General features: G+C 36.8%; 1 non-coding gene across 1 annotated transcript; it reads left to right on the top strand.

Annotated features, from left to right (window-relative positions):
- The first annotated feature begins 4001 nt into the window (after positions 1–4001).
- LOC114172277 lies at positions 4002–4108 on the top strand. The gene has a single exon (XR_003601976.1). It is a non-coding gene; the product is annotated as a small nucleolar RNA R71 (small nucleolar RNA).
- The last annotated feature ends 17823 nt before the right edge of the window (positions 4109–21931 follow it).

Below are 21931 nucleotides of genomic sequence, written 5' to 3'. Positions count from 1 at the left end.
AATTCATCTTAATTTTTGTTCATATGGCTGAATTCTGCACTTGCTTGATGAGAACCAAGTCCTACATCACACAAAATGAGCTATGAACTTCAAGTGATGCTTATGGATGTGTAAGACAATGGTCTCACTGTTTTTCGTCCATTTCACCGATTGGATTGTGCTTTTGAGTGTTTAAGATGTTCTTCTATGATTCATACTTGATTTTAGATCATAATCAAGTTCATTCATCTTGAATTTTCATAGAACATCTTACAATTTCCGTGAGCAATTCTGTTCTAGTCTGTTTTTCCAGATTTCACTGCACGCACACCTACTGTTTGAGATTTTTCATGACTTACTGCCTGGTCCAAATTTTAATATGAATTTTTCCTTATTTAGCTAACATCCACACGAAAAATACAAAAAAAAGAATCATTAAAAAATGTTGAGTACAAAAAAAATGAAAAATCGGCGAAGTTGAGGAAAATTTTGACGTTTTCTGGCGCATTGGTTTTGGGAATTTTGTGTTTTACTACTGTTTTGTGCGTTTTGTGGTGCTTTTAAGTGCTCTTTGTTACTCTAATTGATTCCTTGATTGTGTACTCTATATTGGCTTGAGTTTGCCTTCAATAGAAGTGGAATTTATTTCCTCAATTTGGCACAAAATTTCAATGAGTACAGTGGCTGTTTCTGAGCACTTTTTCTTCTCTGTTTTCAGTTTTTTTTTCATCTATTCTAATGCATTTCTAGGTTCCTTTTTGTGGTGCTTTCCTTTCTGTCTAGCCTTTCTTGCTTGTCACTTCTTGAATCTCCTTCTAGTCATGTTTCATTTCAATTATCTTTTGGTTTAACATTTCTAATTAGCTTTTCTTGCTTTCTCCTTTGTTTGGGTTAAAATATTTGACTCTTGGTTATTGGTTGTGATTGAAGATGCTATGAAGTTTAGAATGGTTTCTATGATTTGGTAGCATCTTAGGTGGTGGATATTGGAGTAGAATTTTAGTTTGTGTGCTTATCCTTTTCCTCACCTATTGAGAGTTTTGGACCTATTCATTTGAGAGTGTGTGTGCTAACTCCATTGCTGGGTATAGTTTTTTTGCTGTTTTGTTTTTTGGTGCAAGTTTGGTGGCTATTTTGGCCTTAAAACCAAGAATATAGTTGTTGTTTTGCATTTCATTTTGGTGGCTTAAGGTGCTTACAAGTGCCTTACTTGGTGGTGGTCTTTGTTCAAATCAAAAGGAGGCTACAAGCCAAGCTCTTGGCTCTTGATTTTGTGCAAATTGGCAGCATTTTGGCAGCACTTTGGCAGCACATTTGGAGTTGCATTGTTTCTTATTTTTTTGGCTTTATTTCTTTGTAATTTGTACTTCTTTTTGGCACATCTTATTTGGTACCATTTTGAAGCCTCCTTGATTGTGAAATTGCATCTTTTGAGCATCAAAATTTGAGATATTAAGTGGCTTGAGGTTGCTTCATTTTGAGTACCAAATTAGTGAACCAAATTGGCTTTCAAGTTATCAATTGTATTCATGGCCTACTTAGGTGTCTTGGGGAACCAAAGGTGTTCAATCCCATCTCCTAAGTAGAACCTTTTTCATATTATAGTGCAACGTTTTAGTAAGTGAGTGTGTTAAAAGTTCTAAGTGCTTTCTCACCTTACTTTTAGGCCGCATAGTTAGACGCTTAATGGTTTAAATTTGTGAGACCAAAGTCTCTAAAATTTTTTCCATTTAGGGGTCCGTTCTTAGTGTTAATCTTTTCTTTTCTTTGAGTCTTGTTTGTGCTTGTTGTGAGTTTTTCCTCATGTGATTCTATCTACTTATTACTTGAACATTTGTGTGAACTTTGAGTACTTTTGCAAGTGTAACCTTGGCAAGGATTAGCCTTGGTACTTAAGCAGTCTGTGAGACTCACCTCGCTTACCTGGAGGTACACTTGTGCTAGTCCTCTTCTTTCACCCTTTTATCCAAGTGCATAAGTTCATTCAATCATCATGAGTACATATTCTACATATAGTCCTAGGTTGCATAAGCATGATAGTCATGAGTTGCATCATACATTTCATAGTGACATTCCATTCTTTGGGGAGGATATAGGTCCACTATCATTCATAGATTGGATGTGGGATATAGAGAAGTTGGTGCAACCATTCTTTAATAGATATAGTCAGTATGATATTCTTAGGCATGTTATTTCTAGATTTGTAGGACGTGCACGTGAGTGGTGGCATCAAAGGCAATTTCAAGTTGAAAAGGGAAAAGCATCATGCGTTCATACCTTTTATGAACTGAAAGCATGCATGTGGAAACATTTTGTTCCCTCTTCATATAGGATCACTCGAGAGCAACAGTCTCGACTAGAAAACTTCATTGATATAGGAGATGCTTTCATTCAGAATCTAAAGAAGTTTTCTCATCAAGAAAGAGATTTTAAAGATAAACTTGACTTGCTCTTGAGTAAGAAAAGAGAAATTGAAAAGCAAAGAGAAATTAAACAGCAAAGAAACCATGTGCAAAAAGGGAAAGAGGAGAAGGAAAGAAGAGATAGAGAAGAAGAGGCAAGGAAAGAATCTGACAGGGCATTGAGAGAAAAGAGAGCAAAAATAGAGCTTGAAAAGAAAGAGAAAGAGGAAGAAGAAATCCTACTCAATAAAGGAGTGCTACTAAAGGCACTTCCGACCTCCACAATTCTCATTGAATCAGGAATTTTAAAGGGAGTGCTCAAATCTTTTAACTCTTCTCATTACATCAATCATTCTCATTTGTTCAAACCAATCTTTACTTTTGCTGAGTTTTTCAAAGCCAATTTCCCTTCCTATTGTTTTAAACTCCTCAAAGATTTTACAAAATCAGACTTTGAGTTAATGTTGCCTACTAGGTTTGAGACAACTCAAAGTACACAAAATTATTTTTGTGAAGTAGGTCTTGTTCATCTTCAAGTAACTTTCAACAATACAACAAGACTTCTTTTGTCCTTACTTTAGATATATTCCTGCTTATCAGTATGGTGTTCATTCCACTTTCAATATATCTCATTTAATTCCATTTGTAGGATCCATGGATGATGAACACCAAGATTTGAGGGCAAATCCTCTTCAAGGGGGAGGGGATGATGTGACCCCAACAAGCCCAACCTCAAATGCATCAACAAGCCCAAGCCCACATAAAGGCCCAATCACTAGAAGCATGATGACAAAGATTCACATGGGCCTCTCACAAGATGATCAAGTCAATCATGGGCTTTTTACATTATTCACAAGGGCTAAAGAAATCTCTAAAATATGAGATGATGCATGAAGGAAGTAGTCTAGATTTAAATTGGGCCATTGTTTAGGCTTTATTTTCAATAAAAGCTAGAACACTTTTTGGGATCAATTGGGTCGAGCCCAATTTGCTACCTTTGGCCAAGAATTACTTGTGTGACTCTCCATTTGGATGCAAGCAAAGCATGAACTAAGCAAGGAGAATGTGATGGAAGCATGGTCCATGTGACTTGGGCAAGAAGAGTGTGATATGCCACTTGGCATCATCAAGACTCATCTACTACATCACATGGTCTACAATCAAGCTTCTTCTCCAAGCTACATTTGCATTTCATCTTTGTTGCATTTTCTCTTCATTTGGCCAGCCATGTGCCTATAAATAGAGCCACTCAAATATTGTAAAGGAAACTCTTGAAATTTCTAATAAAATGTTTGTGTTGAGATCACTCCACTCTTCTATTATTTTGAGAGCACTCATGGCTAACCTTCTCCTTCATCTCCTCTAGGCACCTTCCATACCATAGCTCCACTTCTACTCTTCATCTTCACCAAAAACCTCCATTGCTTAGAGCTCTTCTTGCTCTTATCTTCATTTCCGCTGCATTTCATCTTCTTTTTGGTGTCTTCCATGGATCCCCTTCCTCTCCTACACCAAGGTCGTCCATCATTACCAAGGGCACCACCACTTGCGGCATCAATCATATTTCGATCCATGTGGTGCAGACCTTCATAAAAATACTGCAAAAGGAGATGTTCAAAGATCTGATGGTGTGGGCAGCTTGAACAGAGATTCTTGAACCTCTCCCAGTACTCATAAAGGGTCTCCCTAGATTGCTGCTTGATGCCAGAAATTTCCTTCCTTATGGTTGTTGTCCTTGAAGTAGGGAAGACCTTGGCAAGGAACAATCTCTTTAGGTAGTACAACTAGTCTTTCGCATTACCCTCCAAAGAATGAGGGAAAGCCTTCAAGTTTACATGGTCCTCTTGGACATATGTAGGCTTCATGGTGGAACAGACGACATGAAATTGCTTCAAGTGTTTGCACGAGTCCTCACCTGCACGACCATGCAACTTTGGCAACAAGTGTATTAAACTAGTTTTCAGCACATATGGAACTTCCTCCTCAGGGTATTGAATGCATAAACTATCATAAGTGAACTCTGGTGCAGTGAGCTCACTCATGGTTCTCTCATGAGGTGGAGGAGGTTGAGCCATGTTATCAGTATGAAAATCAAAATGCTCAGAATAAATAGTATGCTCAGAATGCAAAGAATGAGGAGTGTCAGGAATGTGATAAGAATCATAAGAGTCAGGAAAAGTCACTGAATATTCAGCATGCAAAGATGGATTCCTAAGATGCCTACTTCCTCTATGGAATGTCCGATCAATCTCAGGGTCAAATGGTTGTAATTCACTTGGGTTTCCCCTAGTCATGCACCAAAAAACATGAATTTTAGTGACATTGGCATAACATAGGGTATAACTACAAGTATACTCAAACGATCTCCAAATGACTTGAAAATTGGTAGGATATTCCTGTGAGTGGTCAAAAAGAAGCACAAAAAAAAATCAGATCAAAAATCAAAGTACAAGTATTTTTAACAATTTTTCAAAAGTGGAAAAAATGAAGAAAAATCACAAAAAACATTACTGAAATGTAGAAAATGGCATTTTCTGGAGAATCTGAGTTTGCAAACCGGAAAAGCTAGGTCCGACAAGGTGGGAAATCAAATTCCACCCCAAATGCATATAAAATAATAGTGATTCTGATAACTAGAGCAAAGGTTATGGTCCTCTGAAGTTTGACTAAAAATCAGTCCAAATTTTTTTTGAAACTCTCAACTTAGACCATACCAACTGCTCCAACTATTTTTCCCATCAAATTCAATGTTTTAGAAGTGGGGGAAAAAATTTCAAGTCAAAACAAGCACCATAGCTACCAGAACAAAAATTCAGAAGTTAAATGCCAGATTCGGACACTATTCGGACACCGTAGCTAAAAGAAAGCTCTTTGAGTATAGTTTCCAGAAAAAAAAGAACCAATGCATTTGGAGTTTTGTGGAGAAAGTTATGATCAAATTAGTGAGCAAATGTCAGATCTGCAAAGAATACGTGAATCAGCGTTTTCAGGTTTTGTTGTGGCAGTTTGGCTACGATTTTTGCACCTCTTTAAGCTCCTAAATATGGTTGGATAACATGTCTTTGGATGTTTAGTCTTTGAGCCTCAAATCCATGAGTTTAAATGCATGATAGCTACATGTTTGTGTCTTTGTGTATGGCATGTTAATTCTTTAAATGTAGCTAACTTTTTCTTATTCTTTTTTTTCCAAGTGTTTGAATCTTGCTTTCACTTTATGTCTTGCTTGATGTATGCTCCATGAAATTGATTTTGGCCTAAAACTTGAGGAACTAAGTGTCCAAGCCACCTAAAACTCTTTCTCACCATTTTATGAAACTAGTTATTAAAGGAGAAAATTTTGCACCAATTTTTGCCTAAAAACCGAGAGCAACCTTGCTCATACTTGAGAATTGGGTGATATTGGCTAATTAGTTTCATGCTTTAACTTGGTTATGATCTGTCTTGGTGTATGCATGATTTAAGACTTGAAGATTTTTGTCAAGTACTTTTCATAGAGTCTTTAAAATGTGTTTTTCTTGTTTTAGTCTTGTTAAAAGTTTTGTCTCAGACTTTTCTTCTTTAGAGTTTAGCTTTCCTTGTTTTTATGTTTTTCTTGCTTGTCACTAGGTGTTCTTTGTTTTGTCTTACTAGTTTTCTTTTCTTGAAACTCTTGGGATATTGGGGCCGAATCACTTGTCTTGCATTTGAAAGGTTTTGCACAAGTTTTTAAAAGTGTTTTCTTCAATCCTTTGGTGGATTTTGAGTGTTAGCCTTGCCTTGTTACTTTGGGAGTGTGATCTAAACACTTGGGTTGCATTTTGGGTTGGAATTGGTCTCGGTTTTCATGTTGTCTAACCCCCAATTCATTTATTCTGTCTTGGCTTTGAGTGTTTTGTTGTAGGAATCATGGCAAGTTCATCAAATGCACCTACTCCAAACAAAAACAATACATTGATGAGATTGCTTCGGGATTTTGAGTTGTCTAGGAAGGAGTCCTTTGAACAATTGAGAAAGGACAAGGAGCAAAGTGACCTAGAGAATCCAAGAGCACATTCAAAGGCTTGAAGCTAGGGAGCAAGAAAGAGAGGCTAGGAAAAGAGGGCATTCTAGGCACAACCCATCACAAGAGAAGCAAACTCCAAAGATTACTAAGTTCAAAGGAGAAAATGACCCAAACATCTACATTGAGTGGGACACTAGTGCAGGGAAGGGAAATGACAGCGGTTATTTCCAGCTTTTGACTTCGGGTCTGCAACCGCTGCATATACGACCGAGGTAAAAAGCTAGTATTTTATGCCTCGGTTACAACCCGAGGCATATTTAATCTTTACTGCCTCGGTTTTCGCACAACCGAGGCCTAATGAGTATCAGAAATTCAAAAAATAAAAAAAATTTAATATACTTTCTACCTCGGGTCTGTTTTAACCGCGACAGAAAGTTAACTTTACTGCCTCGGTTCTGGTCTAACCGAGGCATATGGCCAATTAAAAAAACAAATTAAAAATTTGAATAATCTTCTGCCTCGATTTTGGTTACAACCGAGGCATAAAGGTATTTTTTTTTTTAAATTCTAGTCCTATTTTATTCAAATGTAACACATTTAACCTTCAAATTTTGAACCAGAAAACTAGAACAAGCCAGAAACAATATCATAGTACAATTGATGGACTCATTACAATACTTAAATACTATTCATATTGTAGCACTCATTACAATATCATATGCTTTCATAAACATATATACTAAGTACTATTGTACATTTGAATAATATACTTTGTCAAAGCTATCCTTAAATATTTGATGGAGTTGACGGGGATTGATGTACTGGTACCAAATCTCTACACACAAGAGAATAATTTAAATTAGTATATAAACTAAGACAAAATTGCATATAAGTATTTCATATAGTGAAATTATTACCGTTTCCCAACCACTTGTGATATGAGCACGTACAATGGTTGATATCCATTGCATTACATAGTAATCGCACTCATATAAGCCGGTTTGTAAATTATACTACAATGAATGCACATTTATAAGTAATTGATGAAGAAAAGAAATTGAATAATTATAATACTGTAGACCAAAATAGCAAACCTTGAGGCTCAACCATGCTAGCCTTTTTGTTATAGTAGTTGATTTCCCTAACAACATGCTATGTGCAGCGATTGAACTATGAAAAAGGTAAGGTGTTAAGATACAATTATATAAGAAAGAAAGTTCATAAAATTGAGGTTCTTACCAATCTATAACTTGTCTAAGATGGTTAGGTGGAGGCCTGTGCAAGGAACAAAGCCACACAGCAATGTTATCCTTCATGGAAATCACAACTAGTTGCCAATGATGCCTGCAATAAAAACAAAATTCGTTGTTGTACCTTAAAATAATATATTATAATTAGAAGTCAACAAACTACACTTACCCTGAAATATAAGGGACAAAATATATTTTCTTCCCTTGTCCAAAGCATTCGGTGATGTATGCTTGAATGTCATCAAATTTATTGCCTACATGAGTGAGTTAGGGGTCTATGAACCCATATACATCACTCAACCCCATATTGTTACTGACACTAAACATATACCTGGACAAAAAAATTTATTTAATATAAGTTACTATATAAATTAATTAAACATAATGAATAGTTTAGATGCTTACATCATCCATAATTGAATAAGGGTAATATTCAGTTCTTCTGTACCCGACGCAAGCTCTAAGACATATTGCTTATGCAGGTACATTGGGATGTCATTATCTCTCCCAAATACATCAGAATCCCATGGAACTACCATCGGCTTATCACTAATGATGTCAGCAAGCTGGTGTAAGGCACCAAGAGGATCGTCCAAAGATATTGGAATCTTCATAGGTTCAGGACTTTCCACTTCATGCGACTATTAGTACATGGAAAAAATAATTTGATTGTGAACATAAATAACATGTAAACTTAAAATGCAAAGTACTATAAGGTGAGTTTGGGGATCCATACCGAAGGGTCAGAAATAGAACCAACGTACTATAAGATTGAAATGCATATGCCACAGTATATACCTCATCTGTTGGCACAGGGACTATAGCATCTGGTATAATAACTTCCTCTATCGTGACCTTAACCTCATCATCCGCCAGCTCCATACCATGAAGAAAAGTGGCTGCGTGAAATTTTGTTCAACGAGCAACTAATGTCTTCCCTGTACCATGCAGAACATATAGTTCACATCGATGAGTGTTTTTTGCATCATCCCCTGGTACAGCTGGACCCGAGCAACTCCCCTTTCTGCTTCTACCTGTTGGGGGCACAAAAGGTTCTGGTTGGGGAATTAGTTGCGGAGGGTTGCCATGACCACCAAAATGTTGCTCGAACTGACGCATAACCCTTTCAGTGATTTGTTCTGTCAACCGTTGTGTAAGTTTTTCTTCATACTCAGCACTATGTATCCATGAAGATTGACTAGAGGAGCCACCAAAAAATTGACGAGTGTCGACTCTTGATCCAGCAGCACGCACACGTCTGGGGTGCTCAAGTCGTCTAATTACAATAGCAAGAATATCATGACGACCTTCTGGAATGAAAGTACCTTGGGAGCTCTACTCAACCAAGGAGTCCTACAATATAACAAAAGAAAATTAAGAGAAAATCGGTATAAAATGATATTAATGTTTAAGTAAAGTTAACTCTAACAATTTTTTCAGAGAATTCTTGTGCAGTTTCAGAAGTGTAGGTGCCCGATGATCATAGGTGGGCTACCTTCCACTTTTGATGACGAGATGGTGGTGAAGGAGGCGCAAGACAATCATCTTCAGAAGGTGGGGGCCTAGATTTTTCTTTTTCCTTCAATATCTTTTCTTCAAGCTTTCTATACCCACCACGAGACAATATGTGTGGATTTTTATTTTGTTTACTTATTGCTTGGGCTTTTGTCCTTATTTCCTGTAACATATAATTGATTTTATGAATTAGTTCAACTTGTAGACAATTTCAACAAATTTTTGAAGTCTGATGTAGTCTGATGATGAAGTCTGATGATGAAGTCCTCCGATGAGTCCTCCGATGATGAAGTTTGATGGTTAGCCATATATATATTGTTAAAAGAAAAAAATACAAAAGATTAATAACAAATAACATTATTTAACAAAACACGTAAATTTATATAAACAATTTAGATTCATACATAAAGTTATGGATTGGTCATATGTATATTCCCTCATCGTGATCTTCCGGAATTTCTTGTACATCGTCAAGTACTGGGGCCTCATCAAAATTTATCGTTGTTTTAAATGGATGAGTGTCAGCAATATGAAGGTTACTCAAATTCTGTTCATTAACATCAATTTGTCTCTTGCCATGAAGAGCAACAAACCAATGTTCAGTTGCAGGATCTTTTACATAAAAAACTTGAGATGGTTGATGTGCCATGATAAAAGGCTCGTCTCGATAACTCACCTTTCAAAAATCAACTAGAGTCATACCCGATTCATCAATTTTGACACCACTCTTATTATCAATCCACTTACATTTGAACAATGGAATAGTGAACACAGTATAGTCAACCTCCCATATCTCTTCTATTACACCATAGTACGTCATTGACCCAATTACCAGATTTTGATCTTTGGATGTAGAAAATTGCAGCGACTCAACTTCAAGACTCACTCCACTATTTTGTACTGTGCTTTTATCATCCAAAGACTTTGTGTAGAATGTGCAATTCTTAATTTCATAATATGTACAAGTTATGACATCAAATTTCAATCCATTTACTAGCCACATCTAAGTCTCAGAAGATTGTGAATCTTTCAAAACCTCAGATTTAAACCAAAGCATGAATGTTTTGTTATGCTCCATCAACTGCCATTTCTCTGATTGTCTTGGATGTTGTTTCTTTACAATGGCTTTATGTGCAAATAAGTAAGGGATCAGCTCATCAGTGTTGTTCAATATGTATAGATGTGCTTGCAATAGTTCTGCACGATCTTTGGTTACCACATTCACACCCCGGATGTTGTTACTTATAGAACACCTGTTCAACCATGATCTAGGAGGAACTCCTATCGGATTTGATTTTGTCATGTAATCTGAAAAAAACGCAATACTTTCTTTTGCTATATACCTTTCAATCATTGAAGCTTCTGGACAATATTGATTTTTCACGTACCCTTTCAAAATCTTCATATAGCATTCAATAGGATACATCCATCTTAAGTATACTGGCCCACAGAACTTGATTTCTCTTACCAAATGAACAAGAAAATGTACCATAACATCAAAAAAGGATGGAGGGAAAAACATCTCCAGCTGACACAAGATGATAACAATCTCACTTTGAAGGTCATCTAACTTTAAAGGATCAATGACTTTACTACAAATTGAAGAGAAAAATGAACACAAACGAGTTATAGTTTGTCGAACATTTTTTGGTAAAATTCCACGAATAGCCACCGGTAACAATTGTTGCATTAAGACGTGACAATCATGAGACTTCAGGCCAACAAGCTTCAAATCCTGCATTGACACTAAGCTCTTAATATTTGAAGAGTAACCTTGTGGTACCTTGACACTTTTAAGACAAAGGCAAAAACTTATCTTTTCTTGTCTAGACACGGTGTAACATGCGGGAGGCAAATAAGTACGCTTACCCACCTCCCTTGGTGCCAATTCTTTGCAAATATTCATTTCAAGCATATCCAACCGAGCATTTACTCCATCTTTTGTCTTTCCTTGAATGTTAAGTAGTGTACCAATCAATCTATCACACACATTCTTCTCCACATGCATTACATCTATGCAGTGTCTAACCTCTAACTTCGACCAATATGGAAGATAAAAAAATATTGATTTTTTCTTCCAAGGGCTCGTTGTAGATGATTTCTTAGAGGTTTTCCCAAATACATGATGTATTTTATTAACTTTTTCATGAATTTGAAAGCCATTCAATGCAATTGGTGCATCATTATTCTCTTGATGTCCATTAAATGATTTTTTTAACCTTCGATAAGGATGATTCGATTGAAAAAATCTTCGATGGCTGATGAAGGATTGACCCCAACCAAGGATGAAGGCACATGCTTAAGAAGACTAAGCATGTTTAGAAAGGAAGTTCACTAATCCTTCATCCCTTTCAGTTATGTTTGTTATTTTTGATTCCCTAAGTTGACTTAGTTGAATCAACTTTAGTTGACTTGTTGACCTTTGACTAGGTTTGACTTGTTGACTATAGTTGACTTGACTTAAGCCAACATGCTAATCTATGTTTATTTGCTTTGTAGGTTAATTAGGAGTAAGAAAGCAATGCTAGGTTGCGCATGGTGATTTGGGAGCATAAATGATGTGGAGGAGAGAGTAAAGCAAAGCCATAAAGCATAAAGTAAAAGGCATGAAGCAAGTGTACCTATGTACCTTTGGTCTCCTTTGTTTTTAGCACACTTTGCCCACTTTTTGGAGACATATGATGATGAAGGATTATCTTGTTCCTTTTTAAGATTATTGAATATGGTGTGAGTTGATTAAGAAAGCTAAGTGAAATCCCCACTGGACATTAAGATAGCAAGCTATCTAGATGTGAAGGTTCCTTTCACAAAGCTCAAGAGAAGAAGATGATGGATTGATTCAAAACAAAAAGGAAATGGAAGGCACATAAACCATAGAAAACCAAGAACAATTAAAGGAAGAAGAAAATATAAAATGGAAATGAAAGAAATGGTAAAAATGTGAGAAGCACGCCACTACAAGGCTAGGCTAGAAGCCATGGCAACCTTGAAGATGAGTGGATGTGTGCCGCCACTTGCTATGCAAGATAAGGCTTAAAAGTATTCACTCCCAAGGGAGGAAACTCTCACAAATGGTTGAGACACAAGAGTGTTTTTACTTCAAAATGTTCAACCCTTTTACATGTCTAGGAGCACCCCTTATATAGAAGAGTTTAGGGGCCTCTAAGCAAATAAAAGATACCTAAGGATGTCTCTACAAAAACCTAACCCTAGCTTCTAGAAACTAGGTCAAATAAGGTTACAAAAATGAGAGATAAAAGAGCTAACTATGGTGTGTGCAAGGCTAATTTCGTTCTAGCACAAAAGGAGACCAAGAATGTGTCTCATATGTCTCTAGAAAGTGGCCATAGTGTGCTAAAAACAAAGGAGACCAAAGGTACATAGGTACACTTGCTTTATGCCTTTTTCTTTATGCTTTATGCCTTTGCTTTACTCTCTCCTCCACATCATTTATGCTCCCCAATCACCATGTGCCACCTAGCATTGCTTTCTTACTTCTAATTAACCTACAAAGCAAATAAACATAGATTAGCATGTTGGCTTAAGTCAAGTCAACTATAGTCAACAAGTCAAACCTAGTCAAAGGTCAACAAGTCAACTAAAGTTGATTCAACTAAGTCAACTTAGGGAATCAAAATAACAAACATAAATGAAAGGGATGAAGGATTAGTGAACTTCCTTTCTAAACATGCTTAGTCTTCTTAAGCATGTGCCTCCATCCTTGGTTGGGGTCAATCCTTCATCATCCTCCCCTCCTTGGAGAGAATTTGACCACAAATTCTTTAAGCCTTTGTGGATGGAGCTTGACTTGATTTGGGGGAGGATTTGCGTCTCCTTTTTTGAGCTCTTGTTCCATCCTTTCTAAGGATATTACCCTTAGCTTTGGTTAGGCGATCTTTATTTTCTAGAGTACTCTTCCTCTCTTGCTTGTGCTTTGGGCCTTCCTTTTTGGCTTGGGAAGAGAAGGAAGAGTGATGCACATGTTGCTTTGGAAGATTTTTTTTGTAGGCAAGTAACACCTTAGTCAAAGCTTGCCCATTTTCGTTTTCTTCTTTATCTTTTCTTATTATATTTCTATCCTTATTAACTTCTTGAGGTGATAGAGGTTGTAAAGTGGTCTTTTTTCCATTTATGAAGAAAATGTATTGGTTGGTATGACCATCATGTAAAGATTGTTTATCAAATTGCCATGGCCTACCTAGTAAGATATGTGTGACTTCCATGGGAACAACATCACATAACACCTCATCTTTATAGCTTCCTATAGAGAAGTTAATTAGGACTTGTTTATTGACATCTATTTCTCCCTCTTTACTTATCCAAGCAAGCTTGTAGGGCTTAGCATGAGGAATGGTCTCTAAGCTAAGCTTTTCCACCAACCTTGTGCTAGCTACATTGGTACTACTTTCTCCATCAATAATTAGAGAGCAAACCCATTTGTTAATTTTGCATCTAGATTGAAAAATGTTTTCTCTTTGAGTTGGCTCAAGCTCACTTTGATCTTGACCTATCATGCGCCTTAATAACATAGGGTCTTTCTCAAAAATTTTAGTTTTATTAGAGGAAGAAGATTCTTTTGAAAGAGAATGGGGAGATGAGTGTTCACTTTCAACATCATTACTCTTCTTTAAGACCATGGTCTTCTTGGTTGGGCAATTTAAAGCAATGTGATTATAACCCAAACATTTAAAACATTTAATGGAACTTGATCTTGAAGAAGTGGAATGGTGAATGTGATCACTTGGAGATTTACTTTTACTTGGTGGTTCTTGATGAGAGTTAGAAGGGAACTTATCATGTCTCTTTTTATGCTTTCCCTTCCATGAGTGACTAAAGTAGTGGTTGGGTGAGTAACTCTTCCTTGCCCTTCTTTTTCTTTTCAATTGAATTTCAATCCCAAGGGCAAGTGTGAAAACATTTTCAAGAGTGGAGTACTCATACAACTCTACTTGGTCTTGTATGTCTCTCCTAAGACCACTCACAAATCTTTTTATTTTCTCTTTGTTAGTTTCTTTTATTTCAACCCTATGCATTTGAGACTCTAATTCTTTAAAGTACTCACTCACACTCATAGAACCTTGGTGAAGCCTTTGGAGCTTCAAAAGAAGTTCCTTCCTATAGGAGGGAGGAACAAATCTAGCGCGCATAAGAGTTTTAATGTCCATCCAAGAAGCCGCGGGTGGCCCTTGGTCATAATTCTTACAAACTTTATGCCACCAAGTATTGGCATACTCCAAAAATCCTAAAACTACTAGATCAACTTGTGTTTGATCCTTTACATCATTTTCATTGAAAATTTGATCAACTTTAGCTTCCCAATCAAGGAAGACTTTGGGATCACTTCCTCCATAGAACTTAGGAATCTTTGGAGTTTCCATCTCTTGTGATGGGTTGCGCCTAGAATGCCCTCTTTTCCTAGCCTCTCTTTCTTGCTCTTTAGCTTCAAGCCTTTTAATGTGCTCTTGGATTCTTAGGTCACTTTGCTCCTTGTCTTTTCTCAATTGTTCAAAGGACTCCTTCCTAGACAACTCCAAATCCCGAAGCAATCTCATCAATGTATTATTTTTGTTTGGAGTAGGTGCATTTGATGAACTTGCCATGATTCCTACAACAAAAACACTCAAATCCGAGACAAAATAAATGGATTAAAGGTTAGAAAACATGAAAACCGAGACCAAATCCAACCCAAAATTGCAACCCAAGTGTTTAGATCACTCTCCCAAAGTAACAAGGCAAGGCTAGCACTCAAAATCCACCAAAGGAGTGAAGCAAACACTTTTAAAAACTTGTTCAAAACCTTTCAAATGCAATACAAGTGATTCGGCCACAACATCCCAAGAGTTTCAAGAAAAGAAAACTACTAAGACAAAACAAAGAACACCTAGTGACAAGCAAGAAAAGCACAAAAACAAGGAAAGCTAAACTCTAAAGAAGAAAAGTTTGAGACAAAACTTTTAACAAGACTAAAACAAGAAAAGCACATTTTAAAGACTCTATGGAAAGCACTTGACAAGCATCTTCAAGTCTTAAATCATGCATACACCAAGAAAGATCATAACCAAGTTAAAGCATGGAACTAATTTGCCAATATCACCCACTTCTCAAGCATGAAACTAGTTGCATAACACTTAGTGAAAAACACACTTTTAGTTCACCAATGAGCAAGATTGCTCTTGGTTTTTAGACAATATTTGGTGCAAAAATTTTCTTCTTTCCACAACTAGTTTCATAAAATGGTGAGAAAGAGTTTTAGGTGGCTTGAACACTTAGTTCCTCAAGTTTTAGGCCAAAATCAATTTCATGGAGCATACATCAAGCAAGACATAAAGTGAAAGCAAGATTCAAATACTTAGAAAAACAAGAATAAGAAAACTTCAAGTTAACATATGACATATGACTCAAGCAAAAGTTAGGCACATTTAAAGACTCAACATGACATACACAACGACACAAACATGTAGCTATCATGCATTTAAACTCATGGATTTGAGGCTCAAAGACTAAGCATCCAAAGACATGTTATCCAACCACATTTAGGAGCTTAAAGAGGTGCAAAAACCGTAGCCAAACTGCCACAACAAAACCTGAAAACGTTGATTCACGTATTCTTGGCAGATCTGACCTTTGCTCACTAATTTGATCATAACTTTCTCCACATAACTCCAAATGCGTTGGTTCTTTTTTTCTGGAAACTAGACTCATAGAGCTTTCTTTTGACACCAAAAACATAATTTTTGGGCCGCTGAGCTGGTGCAGTTTAATGTTTTAAAATCGTCAAGTTTTCTGCCAGCACTGTTTTTGTGTGTCATGGAAGTGGATTTGAACCATACCAAGATAGCTACAACAAGACAAGGTTAGAACATGAAAAACACCATATTCAAGATAACCTAGGCTCTAGATACCAAATGATGAAGGATTATCTTGTTCCTTTTTAAGATTATTGAATATGGTGTGAGTTGATTAAGAAAGCTAAGTGAAATCCCCACTGGACATTAAGATAGCAAGCTATCTAGATGTGAAGGTTCCTTTCACAAAGCTCAAGAGAAGAAGATGATGGATTGATTCAAAACAAAAGGAAATGGAAGGCACATAAACCATAGAAAACCAAGAACAATTAAAGGAAGAAGAAAATATAAAATGGAAATGAAAGAAATGGTAAAAATGTGAGAAGCACGCCACTACAAGGCTAGGCTAGAAGCCATGGCAACCTTGAAGATGAGTGGATGTGTGCCGCCACTTGCTATGCAAGATAAGGCTTAAAAGTATTCACTCCCAAGGGAGGAAACTCTCACAAATGGTTGAGACACAAGAGTGTTTTTACTTCAAAATGTTCAACCCTTTTACATGTCTAGGAGCACCCCTTATATAGAAGAGTTTAGGGGCCTCTAAGCAAATAAAAGATACCTAAGGATGTCTCTACAAAAACCTAACCCTAGCTTCTAGAAACTAGGTCAAATAAGGTTACAAAAATGATAGATAAAAGAGCTAACTATGGTGTGTGCAAGGCTAATTTCGTTCTAGCACAAAAGGAGACCAAGAATGTGTCTCATATGTCTCTAGAAAGAAGCCACAGTGTGCTAAAAACAAAGGAGACCAAAGGTACATAGGTACACTTGCTTTATGCCTTTTTCTTTATGCTTTATGCCTTTGCTTTACTCTCTCCTCCACATCATTTATGCTCCCCAATCACCATGTGCCACCTAGCATTGCTTTCTTACTTCTAATTAACCTACAAAGCAAATAAACATAGATTAGCATGTTGGCTTAAGTCAAGTCAACTATAGTCAACAAGTCAAACCTAGTCAAAGGTCAACAAGTCAACTAAAGTTGATTCAACTAAGTCAACTTAGGGAATCAAAAATAACAAACATAAATGAAAGGGATGAAGGATTAGTGAACTTCCTTTCTAAACATGCTTAGTCTTCTTAAGCATGTGCCTCCATCCTTGGTTGGGGTCAATCCTTCATCATATGAGACACATTCTTTGTCTCCTTTTGTTCTAGAACGAAATTAGCCTTGCACACACCATAGTTAGCTCTTTTGTCTCTCATTTTTGTAACCTTATTTGACCTAGTTTCTAGAAGCTAGGGTTAGGTTTTTGTAGAGACATCCTTAGGTATCTTTTATTTTCTTAGAGACCCCTAAACTCTTCTATATAAGGGGTGCTCCTAGACATGTAAAAGGGTTGAACATTTTAAAGTAAAAACACTCTTGTGTCTCAACCATTTGTGAGAGTTTCCTCCCTTGGGAGTGAATACTTTTAAGCCTTATCTTGCATAGCAAGTGGCGGCACACATCCACTCATCTTCAAGGTTGCCATGGCTTCTAGCCTAGCCTTGTAGTGGTGTGCTTCTCACATTTTTACCATTTCTTTCCTTTCCATTTTATGTTTTCTTCTTCCTTTAATTGTTCTTGGTTTTCTATGGTTTATGTGCTTTCCATTTCCTTTTTGTTTTGAATCAATCCATCATCTTCTTCTCTTGAACTTTTTGAAAGGAACCTTCACATCTAGATAGCTTGCTATCTTAATGTCCAGTGGGGATTTCACTTAGCTTTCTTAATCAACTCACACCATATTCAATAATCTTAAAAAGGAACAAGATAATCCTTCATCATTTGGTATCTAGAGCCTAGGTTATCTTGAATATGGTGTTTTCATGTGCTAACCTTGTCTTGTTGTAGCTATCTTTGTATGGTTCAAATCCACTTCCATTGCACACAAAAACAATGCTGGCAGAAACTGTTCACGATTTTAAAGATTAAACTGCACCTGCTCTGTTAGTCTAGTTTCTAACAAAAAAAGAACCAATGCATTTGGAGTTTTGTGGAGAGAGTTATGATTGAAATAGTGAGCAAGGTCAGAGCTGCCGAATTATCGCGAATCAACGTTTTTCAGGTTATGTTGGGCAGTTTTGGCTACTGTTTTGTTACTCTTCTTACTTCTAAATGTGGTTGGATAACATGTCTTTGGATGCTTAGTCTTTGAGCCTCAAATCCATGAGTTAAATGCATGATAGCTACATGTTTGTGTCTTTGTGTATGTCATGTTGAGTCTTTAAATGTGTCCAACTTTTGCTTGAGTCATATGTCATATGCTTCTTTGAGTTATCTTATTCTTGTTTCTAAGTATTTGAGCTATTGCATGAGATATATGCCTTTGTTGTAGCATGCTCCTTGAAATTGATTTTGACCTAATTTTTAAGGAACTAAGTGTTCAAGACACCCTAAAATATCCTTCTCATCATCTTAAGTACCTAGTTTTGAAAAGAAAAATAATTTTCATGACCAAAAACAGTTTGGCCGGAGCTAATGTGTTGCTTGGTGAATCCATTTGGCCATTTTTACTAGGTGTTATGCTACCAAATTTATACTTGGATTTTGGGTGATATTGGCAAATTAGTTCCATGCTTTAACTTGGTTATGATCTTTCTTGGTGTATGCATAATTTGAGGTATAATCTTGGCTTGTTCAAATGCTTTCCATAGTCTTTAAAAGTGTTTTTCATTGCTTTAGTCTTGTTCAAGTTTTGTCTTTAAAACAAAATTTCCTTAGAAGTTAAACTTTCTTGTTTTTGTGCTTTTCTTCCTTGTCACTAGGTGTTCTTTGTTGTGTCTTAATAGTTTTCTTTTCTTGAAACTCTTGGGATGTTGTGGTCGAATCACTTGTCTTGCATTTGAAAGGTTTTGAACAAGTTTTTAAAGTTTTTGCTTCACTCCTTTGGTGGATTTTGAGTGTTAGCCTTGCCTTGTTACTTTGGGAGAGTGATCTAAACACTTGGGTTACATTTTGGGTTGGAATTGGTCTTGGTTTTCATGTTGTCTAAACCCCTAATTCATTTATTTTGTTTTGGCTTTGAGTGTTTATTGTAGGAATCATGGCAAGTTCATCAAATGCTCCTACTCCAAACAAAAACAATACATTGATGAGATTGCTTCGGGATTTGGAGTTGTCTAGGATGGAGTCCTTTGAACAATTGAGAAAGGACAAGGAGCAAAGTGACCTAAGAATCCAAGAGCACATTCAAAGGCTTGAAGCTAGGGAGCAAGAAAGAAAGGCTAGGAAAAGAAGGCATTCTAGGCACAACCCATCACAAGAGAAGCAAACTCCAAAGATTCCTAAGTTCAAAGGAGAAAATGACCCAAACATCTACATTGAGTGGGAACAAAAAGTGGACCAAATTTTACCATTCATGTAGTTAGTTATCAAAAGCAAGTAGATTTGGTAGTCTTAGAGTTTGAGGATTATGCCATGACTTGGTGGCATCAATTATGTATGGACAATATTAACCAAGAATCACTCGCGACTTCTTGGAGGGACCTTAAAAATTTGATGCGCGCTAGATTTGTTCCTTCCTACTATAGGAGGGAGACTCTTTTGAAGCTCCAAAGGCTTCAACAAGGGTCCATGTGTGTGGATGAATATTACAAGTTAATGGAGTCCATGCTTTTAAAGTAGGAATCCAATTTGAAAGTGAAGAGGAAAAGGTAGCTAGATTTGTGAGTGGGTTAAGGAGGGACATACAAGATTTAGTAGAGTTATATGAGTACTCCTCTCTTGACAAAGTTTTACATTTGGCCATCAAAGTTGAAACTCAATTGGCAAAAGAAAAAGAGGCCAAGAGGAGTGGTTCATACAATGACTACTATTCTAGTACTTGGAAAGATAAAGAAAGAAAACATGATAAATCACCACTCAAGAGTTCCAAAGACCCACCTCCTAGGACTAATTCGTCTAGGCCTCTAATGAAACTCCTAATTCTTCTCAAGGTACAAGGACAAGTTCTATAAAATGTTTTAAGTGTTTGGGATATGGGCACATAGCTTCAAATTGTCCCACCAAAAGAACCATGGCCTTAAACCTTAAAAAAGAAGTAGAGAGTGAACATTTTTCCCCCTTCCCCCAAAAGTACTTCTTCCCACACTTCTTCTTCAAGTGAAAGGATTAAACCCCTTGAAGGTGGATTGTTAATGATAAGGCACCAACTAAGAGAAGTTTCCAAGGAACTTGACCCTTCTCAAGACAAAACCTTTTTCATTCAAGGTGTCATATCAAAGACAAAACTATGTCCCCTCCTCATAGATAATGGAAGTTGTGTAAATGTGGTTAGCACAAGGGTTGTGACAAGCTTGGCTTGAAAACTATCCCTCATGCCAAGCCCTACAAGCTATCATGGGCTTAATAAAGAAGACATTAAAGTAACTCAACAAGTCCTCATTAACTTTTCAATTGGAAATTTTAAAGATGAGGTGTTATGTGATGTTGTCCTATGGAAAAACTCATATTTTGTTTAGGTAGGCCATGGCAATTTGATAGAAAAGTCTTTTATGATGGTCATGCTAACACCTATGCTTTCTCCCAAGGCAAGAAGTTCACACTCCTACCTCTCTCACCCAATCAAGCAAATGAGGACCAAATAAAGTGAAGATAAGAGAAAAGATGAAAAAGAAAAGAGCAAGTTACCTCCAAAGTGTTACTGCCTCTAAAAAAATATTTCCAAAGCAAGATGGACATCACCATTCTTCTTCTCTTGCAAGGCTCAAAAGGAAGACCCAATGCGCAAGCATGAGAAGAAGAGTGGTCTAGAAAAGAGGGATGGCCTAACCAAAGCTAGGGGTAGTACCCTTAGAAAAGATGGAACAAGAGCTCATAAAAGGGAGGCGCAAAACCTCCCCCAAATCAAGTCAAGCTCCATCTACAAAGGCTTAAAGAATTTGTGGTCAAATTCTCTCCAAGAAGGGAGGATGATGAAGGATTGACCCCAACCAAGGATGAAGGCACATGCTTAAGAAGACTAAGCATGTTTAGAAAGGAAGTTCACTAATCCTTCATCCCTTTCATTTGTGTTTGTTATTTTTGATTCCCTAAGTTGACTTAGTTGAATCAACTTTAGTTGACTTGTTGACCTTTGACTAGGTTTGACTTGTTGACTATAGTTGACTTGACTTAAGCCAACATGCTAATCTATGTTTATTTGCTTTGTAGGTTAATTAGGAGTAAGAAAGCAATGCTAGGTGGCGCATGGTGATTGGGGAGCATAAATGATGTGGAGGAGAGAGTAAAGCAAAGGCATAAAGCATAAAGTAAAAGGCATAAAGCAAGTGTACCTATGTACCTTTGGTCTCCTTTGTTTTTAGCACACTTTGGCCACTTTTTGGAGACATATGAGACACATTCTTTGTCTCCTTTTGTGCTAGAACGAAATTAGCCTTGCACACACCATAGTTAGCTCTTTTGTCTCTCATTTTTGTAACCTTATTTGACCTAGTTTCTAGAAGCTAGGGTTAGGTTTTTGTAGAGACATCCTTAGGTATCTTTTATTTGCTTAGAGGCCCCTAAACTCTTCTATATAAGGGGTGCTCCTAGACATGTAAAAGGGTTGAACATTTTGAAGTAAAAACACTCTTGTGTCTCAACCATTTGTGAGAGTTTCCTCCCTTGGGAGTGAATACTTTTAAGCCTTATCTTGCATAGCAAGTGGCGGCACACATCCACTCATCTTCAAGGTTGCCATGGCTTCTAGCCTAGCCTTGTAGTGGCGTGCTTCTCACATTTTTACCATTTCTTTCCTTTCCATTTTATGTTTTCTTCTTCCTTTAATTGTTCTTGGTTTTCTATGGTTTATGTGCTTTCCATTTCCTTTTTGTTTTGAATCAATCCATCATCTTCTTCTCTTGAGCTTTGTGAAAGGAACCTTCACATCTAGATAGCTTGCTATCTTAATGTCCAGTGGGGATTTCACTTAGCTTTCTTAATCAACTCACACCATATTCAATAATCTTAAAAAGGAACAAGATAATCCTTCA

Source organism: Vigna unguiculata, unplaced genomic scaffold (genome assembly GCF_004118075.2).
Source record: "Vigna unguiculata cultivar IT97K-499-35 unplaced genomic scaffold, ASM411807v1 contig_526, whole genome shotgun sequence".
NCBI classification, from domain to species: domain Eukaryota; kingdom Viridiplantae; phylum Streptophyta; class Magnoliopsida; order Fabales; family Fabaceae; genus Vigna; species Vigna unguiculata.
Note: the sequence above shows the minus strand (reverse complement) of the source record. Positions and strands in the feature narration are given on the sequence as shown.